Source organism: Alligator sinensis, unplaced genomic scaffold (assembly GCF_000455745.1).
Source record: "Alligator sinensis unplaced genomic scaffold, ASM45574v1 scaffold180_1, whole genome shotgun sequence".
NCBI classification, from domain to species: domain Eukaryota; kingdom Metazoa; phylum Chordata; order Crocodylia; family Alligatoridae; genus Alligator; species Alligator sinensis.
In genome coordinates, this window is record NW_005842640.1 from 396,372 (window position 1) to 406,078 (window position 9,707).

A 9,707-nucleotide genomic window follows, 5' to 3' on the forward strand; every position below is an offset into this window, starting at 1 on the left:
CGGCCTTGGGCTAGCGCTCCCCGGCGGGGCGCTCCCCAGCTCCTGCCTCGGGAGAACGGGCACTTTGGAGAGGCTAGAGAGAAAGAAGAGCCTGAGGCAAATGTAGAGAAACTCAGACTCTTTAGTCCGGGAATTAAGATATTTCCTACACCCCATCCTAGCCCACAAGAGGCCGAGAGTCTGGCGTGAGCGCTGGTGCCTCCTGAGTCTGGGGAGCGCCCGCAGATGCCGCTGGCAGCATGGACAGCAGGGAAGGCCATGTCGGGGGGGCACGTGCCCCCCCCCCCACACATACACACACAAGTCTTCTATGGAGTCTGGGTTGGAGGGTGCTTGCTGTAGTGCAGGGGCGGGCAATTATTTTGGGCAGAAGGCCACTTACTGAGTTTTGACAAGCCATCAAGGGCCGTATGACAGACAGCCCAGGGCAGATAAATATTCATTTTCTAAATTTTTTAGGGGCCCCACGGGTCGGATAGAACAGCCTGGCAGGGCGCATTCAGCCCACAGGTTGCATTTTGCCCAACCCTGCTGTAGTGTCTGGGGGCATCTGAATCCCAAGACCTCCGGGCTTGGGCCTGCATGTAGGATGCCTGCCAATGGATTTGGGAGTATCTGAAGTGCCAGGGTGTGAGCCAGGGACAGAGGACGTTCCCCAGTTGTAGCATCATCCATGGTGTTTGAACGATTGAGTTCTGCCTGCTCAATCAATATGGTTTCTGGAACAACTGAGTTCTGCTCAGTTGATATGATTTGGACCTGATTTGGCTGATTTGACCTAGAACACAAAATATATTAATAATAAAAAAAAAATGTATAGAAACCCATAGGAAAGGCCTAACTGAATTTGGTTGCACAGCAGTCCAGGTGGACCTTTAGGTCCTGCAGTTTGTTTCCTCTGGTTGTCACTTAATTCTGTAGGTAAAACGGTGTCAGAGCCCCGCTACACATTCAAATTAAAGCTGGCCACAAACCAGCTATAGAGTTGTTATACATTTTCAAGCCCTAACTTTATAGCTAGTTAGCTCTTTTTACAGCAGAATAGTCATTTTTATTGTGGTAGTTACTTCTCATGCACAGCAGGTGTAAATTTATTGCACACTTCAGTTCATTGTGTGATAATTTTGCACTTGTGGCACTTGTATTTTGCACGTGCAGCAGGTCTACATTTATTTGCATGCTTCACCAGTTGTGTGATAATTACTTTGTATAAGTGGCAGGTCTAAATTTATGGCACAATTCACCAATGAATTGTACAATATATATAATGTGTAGCAGGAGCCTTAGAAACATCACCAAAATGCTTCCATCAGTAACTGCTGAACTGATTTGGAGTTACTTAATGTGAACAGGCAACCCACCTCAGGTTTGCACCCCCCTCCATCCCAAAAAAGTACGGGTACCAGATGTTATCTATATTGCATACCATGTATATTGTGAACATATAAAAAAATGTTGAGCCACTGATTAGGACACTTCAATCTTCACACATATTTCAAGTATTCACAGCTATTATTCTTTCAGAGCTTGGATTTATGAAAAGCATATTGGACACAACCTTTTCAGTAGTTAAATAATAGCCTTTTTTGAGCCAAAAGGCAGAGGTGTGACCAGTAGCTGGGCAGGTGGGACACTAGCCTTGGGCACTGATTTGGAGGGGGCACCGGCAGCATCCTACAGCACTCTGAACCCTACATACACACATACTGGTGATGAACACCCACTTCCACCCCACTGCACCCTCTCCCCTCCCCCACACACACTCCAGCACTTAAGAACATCTCTGCCCAGGGCATCAAAATGGCTAGTTATGCCTCTGGGGTCTAATATTTGTGTTTCTCAGGCTGGTCTAGAAAGCTCAAAAATTCTAGAATTGTTTTTAATAAATTTACTTAATTTCTGTAAATTTACTCAAACTTTTACTGATTTTAGTGATTTTTAATTATTTTAGTTCATCTGCACGCTCACCCTTTTTGTATTCATGAGATATAAAGGTCTGATCTAAAATCTGCAGTTGTTTGAAGGACTCCCACCAGTCCCATAGTAACTAAAAAATACTCTTTGTAAAACATTGCAGAAAAATAAGTCTTTACCAAAAATGTAGGCACATCTACGCCTATACTTTCCTAACTGAAGCATAACTAGATATCTTTAATTTTGTTTTAGTATCTTTACTAACATGGACTTTTAAGTGAACTATAAGGAATTTCATTTCTTTTAATGGATTTAAATGTCCCTGGCTATTAGCTACATTTGCTACTTTACTATATTTATTAGCTGTAATTTAGCTACTTTATTATGTGGAAATACAATTAAATTATTGTAAGCAAAAAATGTCCTCGTTCTATAAAAACAAAATTAGCCTAAGACTAATTATAGTGTATGGACCAGGAGTGGGTAAAATACGGCCCGCCAACTGACTGGATCTGACCCAGGGTTGCTCCTGCAGCATTCTGCATGGGACTGAGCTCCCTCCACTCCCAGCAGAACAGCCCATGCTGTGGTCCCACCAGCTTGGGCCCTGGCCAGAGTGCACAGTTTCCAGTGGGGCTGTTCCTAGTGCAGCTGCAGCTGGACAGGTGCTGCTCTGCTCTCCTCACCTCCAGCAGCTCCTCCCCCTGCTTCTGCCTCTGCTCCAGGTGGGCAGGGGGGAAGCTTCTGCTGGGTGGCTCCTGCTGGAAGCAACAGGAGCAGAGCAGCAGCCAACTGGCTTCAGCTGCACCAGGAACTGCTGCAACCCTGTCAGAAGCTGCATGCTGGCTGGGGCCAGGCCAGTGGGCTCAAATGGCAGCTCACTGTGGGCAGGGCTCAGCCCCATGTGGAGTGTTGCAGGGGCAGTCACAGACCAGACAAGCTCTGCTGCATGCATCCCCACCTCCACTTCCCTCTCCTCACCCTGGCTGGCTCCTGGAACCTAGTGCCCAGGCAGTCCCTGACATACCCCTCCCCTGTCCCCAGAGGACAGGGCATGCAGGGAGTGGATTGCACCTGTCCCACTCCCAAACACTCTTCCCCAACTGCCCAAAGCCCTATAAGGAGTTTTGGTGAGTTGTTGTAGAGATGGGGGGCGGGGCTGATCCAGCCCATAACTCATCAAGACTCCCTATGTGGCCCTTAGGCCCAAATAATTGCCCACCCCTTAGACTGTGAAAATGAACTTACCCCAGATTACTGTACTGTATCAGACATAGAATACTGCTGTAGATAATTGCTATTTAAATCCTTGCGATATCCTAATTTTATCTTTTAGAAGCAATATTATATCTTTAGACCTTTAGTGAACCTCTCTGGTATTTTTACATGCCCCCAAAATAAGTTTGATATTCTGTACTAATAGACATTCACATGGGAGTGAGCTTAAAAAGTCAGTTGCTTTTTGAAATTTTCCATGTTAGAATAAAAAAGTCAGAACTAGCTCTAAAATCCATTAGCTTTCTGTCAGTGTTTTTTGTGCTTATCATTAAAACTGTTCTCCTAAACTTTCAGTATATTTTTGGTTTCCCAGGTGGTTGTCTGCCATCAGAGTTGCAGGCTGGATCTCACAGAAGTTATTTTATTTAAGTATTTTCAGGCTAAAATTGGTAGCTGGCGATCCACAGTTTTTTTCCAATAATATTTTACAGGACATCTTATACCTTTTCTACATGAAGTGTATTAGATATTTTCACCTTGACTATTTAAATTGGGTAGCTTCCATTTTTCACTGGGGCAATATATGCAGGATAACATAGGCAGCCACATTTGGAAATTGGTCTGTCTGTTTAAAGTCTGGTGAACTGATGCAGCGCTCATGTGGCTTTTGCATTCATACAAAATATTTTTTATTTTACTAAGAAAAAAACACAGCAATATTATTTAGAAGTTCATCACAGATAGACTTTTGCACAAGAAGTTTCTTTATAGATAAATATAGGAATAGGAAATAGGCAGGTGCGTTGCAATTAAAGAAAACTAAAAGGAAAAATTCATAGCTGTGTATAGGCAGACAAGGTTCTTTGAGTGAATCTGATATCTTTTATTAGACCAATTTAAATAGTTGGAAAAAAATTTCTTAGCGAGCTTTCGAGTTTAAAAACCCTTCCTCAAGCTGAGGAAGCCTCTGCAGTTGGTGTGCGCTCTTCCTGGATAGAATGAATAGTAAAGAAGCCAGAGGCTGGGCTGGTATGCATACAAAACAGGTATGTAGTGAAGATGTAAATTGAGGAGTCAGTGGGTGAGACAGGCTGGGGCATGGGGGGTAGCTGTAGTAGGTAAATAGTGGAGCGGTACCTGGGAAGTCAGATGGCAGGCAGGTTATAATGTGTCATAAATCCAATGTCTATATTTAGTCCATGACTTTTAGTATCCAGGAGGTTGATGAAGTGGAGTTCATAGGCTTGTCTCTGGAAAGTGTTTTGTAAGTTTCCTTTCAGGATCAGGACTGAGAGATTGGAGAGAGAGTGGTTGTCTTGTGAGAAACGTGCCCCCACAGGTACTTGGGTATTCCTGTCTTTGATAGATTTCCGGTGTGCGTTCATTCTGGTGCGCAGTTGTTTGGTCTCTCCTACGTATTTTCCATTAGGGCATTTGGTGCATTGGATGAGATATATTACATTTCTGGAGGTGCAGCTGTAAGATCCAGGAATACTGATGGTTCTGTTGTGGGGTGTAGTAATTGTGGGGGTAGTGGAGATGTGTTGGCAGGTTTTGCATTTCTTGTCATGGCATGGTCTGGATCCATTTGATGTGTTCTGGGCTTGAGGAAGTTTGCTTCTGGTGATGAGGTTAGCGAGGTTCAGTGCTTGTTTGAAGGCTAAGATGGGTGGTTCTGGGAAGATCTCTTTAAGAATAGGGTCTCCTTCTAGTATGGGTTGCAGTTGTTTGAGGATTTTCCATATGGGTTTGAGGGGGGGGATGATGTGTCATAACCAGCGGTGTGCGATTCGTGGGGGGTTTTCTTCTGTACTACAGCAACTCTTCACCAACTGCAGAGGCTTCCTCAGCCTGATAAAGGGTTTTTAAACCCAAAAGCTTGTAAGGAAATGTTTTTCCAACTATTTAAGTTGGTCTAATAAAAGATATCAGTTTCACCCAAAGAACTTTGTCAGCCTATGCCCTTAGACCAACACAGCTACAACCTACACCCTTGTAACTATGTATAGCAATTCATGAGTTAAAAGTCCATGTAAAAAATTTAATATTCAGTCATTTGCCACAGTCCATGAGTGGTAATTAAGTCGAAGTTTCAGCTCCTGCCTTTCATTCAACTTCTGATCTTCCATAAATAGATCTTTTTCCCCCAAAACTAGTGATTATTTCCAAATCCTTTTAAGATGATTCAGGTAACTCCCTTTTCTTTTCTTCTTTTCATTCCCATGCTAATTTAAAAAAAGGAACTACTAGTTTTCCAGCTCAGCTGGCATCACAGATGTTTCACTTTTTTCTTACTTCTTTTGCTCCCAGAGAAATTCCTCTTAGCCAGTTTGTCAACTCATTAAAAAGTCCCTTCATAACACATCTCTAACCCTAAAACTCTTGTCTATTCATAGCCCAGGGCAGTAGTTCTCAACTTTTTCATAGTCAGGGTGTTCTCCCTAACTTTTTTGAATTTGGCATCACTCCTGGTTGAGAACCAGTGTTGTGCTGCCTCAAATTACCATGGGTGTTGCTAGCACTGCTTTCAGGTAGAGGTACCCCATGCAGCTCATGCACAATTGCATTGGGCCGTGTCACGCACATGCTATCCCAGCATAGAATAGAATCATAGCATAGAAAATTAGAGTTGGAAGGGGCCTCAGGAAGTCATCTAGTCCAACCCCCTGCTCAAAGCAGGACCATCCCCAACTAGATTATCCCAGCCAGAGCTTTTCCAAGCCAGGCTTTATAACTTGCTATCCTTCTGGGAAGAAGTGCTGAGAGGTGCCCCCCTCCCTCCCCCAACCAAAGAGAGCTGGCAATCTTCTTCACATAGCTGTATCAATCTTATTCATAGATTCATACATTCATAGATTGTAAGGCTGGAAGAGACTTTGGAAGATCATCGGGTCCAGCCCTCTGCACCAAGCAGGAAAGATAACTGGGGGTCCAGTGACCCCAGCAAGGTGACTGTCTTATCTTCTCTTGAAGATTTCCAGGGTAGGCAATTGCACCACCTCTGGAGTGAGCTTATCCCATGGTCTGGACACCCTGACTATGAAGAAGTTTTTCCTAACGTTGAGCCTGAATCGATTTTCCAGGAGTTTGTGACCATTACTCCTGGTTTTCCCTTCAGGTGCCCTGGTGAACAGTTGCTTACCGAGCCCTTGATATACTCCTCTAGTGTAGTGGTAAGCTGCTACCAGGTCCCCTCTCAGCCTTCTTTTCCTCAGGCTGAACAGTCCTAGATCCCTCAGCCTTTCCTCGTATGGCTTGCATTTTAAGACTCTGATCATACAGGTGGCTCTTCTTTGGACTCTATCAAGCTTGTCCACATCCTTGTTAAAGTGTGGTGCCCAGAACTGGATGCAGTACTCCAGCTGCTGTCTCACCAGTCTTGAGCAGAGTGGAAGAATCACCTCCTTGGTTTTGCTGGAGATGCATCGATTGATGCATGTCACAGTATTATTTGCCCTACTGCCTACAGCATTGCAATGCCAGCTCATATTTATACTGTGGTCTATTATTACCTCCAGGTCCCTTTCATTCGTGGTGCTAGTCAGTGTGGTGCCACCAAGCCTGTAGGTGTGTTGGGGGTTGCTCATCCTGAGGTGGAGCTCTTTACATTTCTCAACATTGAACTTCATCAGGTTCCAATCTGCCCAACTTGCTAGCCTGTCTAGGTCCGCCTGTAACTACAGCCTATCTTTAAGTGTGACCATACTTCCCCATAACTTGGTGTCGTCCACAAATTTGGCCAGTGAGCTATTTACCCCCCACACCCAAATCGTTAATAAAGATGTTGAAAAGTACTGGACCGAGCACCAACCCCTGCGGGACATCGTTGCCCACTTCTCACCAGGATGACACAGATCTGTTCACTACAACTCTCTTGGTCCTATCCTGCAACCAGTTTCTCACCCATTTGACTGTCTCGGAGTTAAGCCCACAATCCTCCAATTTTATGGTGAGGACATCTTTGATCTAGTATCCCATGAGCTTTTGGAAGTCTAGGTATACAATGTCAACCTGCTCTCTCGTATCCAGGTAGCAAGTTACCTGGTCATAGAAGGAGATAATGTTGGTAAGGCAAGACCTGCCCACGATGAAGCTATGCTGACTGTCATTCAGAATCTTAACTTTTGCAAGCTTATCGGAGATAGACTCCTTGATGAACTTTTCTAGGATTTTCCCTAGGAGGGAAGTTAGGCTGATTGGCCTATAGTTACCTGGGTCCTTCCTCCTGCCCTTCTTGTGGATGGATGGGCATTGGCCCGCTTCCAGTCCTCAGGGACTTCTCCAGAGCGCCACAAGTTGTGGAAAAGTTTTGCCAGGGGTTCCACAATGACTTTGGCCAGCTCCTTCAGCACTCTCAGATGAAAATCATCCGGTCCTGCTGACTTTTATGAGTCTAATTTTATTAATTGGTCATACACTAATTCTACAGCAATAGTAGTAAGGTGATTATTCCTACCATGCTCATCTTCTACTCTACCTGGCATGGTTTTCCCCTTGGTCTGTTGAAAGACTGAGGTGAAGTAGTCATTCAGGAGTTCAGCTTTCTCCTGGGTGCTGGTAACCAGCTCTCCTGAGTTGTTGAGCAATGGCCCCACATTCCCATTTGTTTTCCTCCTGTTCCTTATGTACCTAAAGAAGGACTTCTTGTTGTCCTTGATTCCCATTGCTAATCTAAGTTTGGTTGTCGCTTTAGCCTGTTGTATCTGTTCCCTGCAAATGCGGGCTGTTGTGGAATAGTCCTCTTTGGGGCCTTCCCCCGAGCTTCCATTGTTTATCAGCCTCTTTCTTCTTTCTTAAGAGGACGGTGATTTCCCTGTTTAGCCAAGAGGGCTTCTCAGCCCTTCTGTTACCTTTTCCCTGCATGAGAATGGACTTCCTTTGTGCTTCAAGGATCATGTCCTGAAGGAACAACCCCTCTTTGTGGAAGGAACAATGCACACCTTTTCAAGCTGTCCATTTTTGGAGCCGATGTCAGCCTCCAAGGACCTCCTGCCTCATTAGGGTTCTCTGATACAAGCTTAAAGCGAGAAAGAGAGACTGCTCATGCTGCAGCCCTTCCTGATCCAGCCCTGCACAGTGGAAACAGATGCTTAAGGCAGGTGAAACTGTCCTGTGCACCTCTGTTTCTAGGAGGAGCATGGTTAGAAGTTTAACAAAGTTAGAAAAATAACAGGTGAGCTGACTTGAATGTAATATAACATGAACTGTATATATTTCAGAAAAAGTTTGGTTTCTACTGACCTCACATCCAAAACCTAGAGCAGATTATAAAGTCATAACATAAGCAATGAAGCACCCAGTTAAGCATTATAGGATAGGATACTCTAACAACATTTTAAAGTGCCATTTCCAAATTAACACTTTCATAGTACCACATACACTGCATTGGACAACAACACTAGTACCTTAGCAAACTATATCATTGCTTTTTATTTTTAAAGACCTTTCTCAGGTAAACATAACAGGCTACATTCTGTCTTCTCTGGTATCCAATTGACTTCATGTCAATGTGAAATTTAGTTCATGAATTTGCTTGATCTAGGAATATGGAGCAAATCCAAAAATCACAGAAGTTAGTCAAAAACTTTCTTTCCATTTAATTAGGCTTTGGTTTAGGCATCAAGAGATATAAGATGATTGTGTAGAGTTATAATGAATAAACAGCAACTGCATTTAAATAACACAGTATTTATCTCTTGAAAAGCTCTTTTAACCCATACTTTCCAGTTAGTCCTATGTCACTTACAAAATACTCATGCTCTGCTTTAACCATATTAAAATAGTTAAAAACTCAACAATAAAATTAAAACAGATGTATGCAGTTCTACTGTAATATGAATTTCATGCAAGTTTAAATAGGCTGAAAATTATAGCTGCAAATTATAATGGAAATTTGATATTAATCATAAGATTTATCACCCATATGCATTTCTCTTCTCAGCCAAGGCTTTTGAAATAAAAATAACACATGATTCATTTACAAAATCCTCAAATCAATATGTTTAGTCTGTTAGATTCTGAGATCTGTGAGACAGAATTGGTTCTTTGTTATGTTTATAGGACTATCTCTGTATGACAGGGTGCCTGAAGCACCCTGTCACAAGATTACCAAGGAAGAAACTAAAAGGACAAACTCACCCCAGGAAAAAGGAGAAGCCGTGGCAAGCATGGATAAGAAAAGCGCCACGCTCGAAACAATCAGAAGAGCCAGCTGAGGCCGCGGCAGATCAAAGGCTGCTGTGGCAAACCCAACTGCCGGGGTTCAAACCCGAGAAGAGGAAAACGGTGCAGTCAAAGAGGAAATGAAAAAAACACACTGGAGAGCAAAAGAAGCAACAGCTGGGTCAGATGGGCAGTGAATAGGAGGCTTCCATGGCAGACCCAGCTGGGAAAAAGAGGATTTAAGGGATGCCGAGGAGACATCCAGGGGGTCAGAGGAAGTGAAGGAGTAGCAAAGGGAAGAAGAGGAGATCAGAGAGCAGATGGGAGGAGAAAACCAACCCCAGAGCCTAAGGGAGAGCTCTGGTCTCTCACCTTACCTGTTAAGAACCAATGAAGAATCTGATCCGATGGAG

General features: G+C 43.8%; 1 protein-coding gene across 1 annotated transcript in view; it reads right to left on the reverse strand.

Annotated features, from left to right (window-relative positions):
- PRSS35 (serine protease 35) overlaps window positions 1-9,700 on the reverse strand; it is a 22,531-nt gene extending 12,831 nt beyond the window's left edge. Inside the window, exon 1 of the mRNA XM_025215321.1 lies at window positions 9,672-9,700. The gene's annotated coding sequence lies outside the window, so the exon portion shown is untranslated. The remainder of the gene's footprint in view (window positions 1-9,671) is intronic.
- Between the last annotated feature and the right edge of the window lie 7 nt (window positions 9,701-9,707).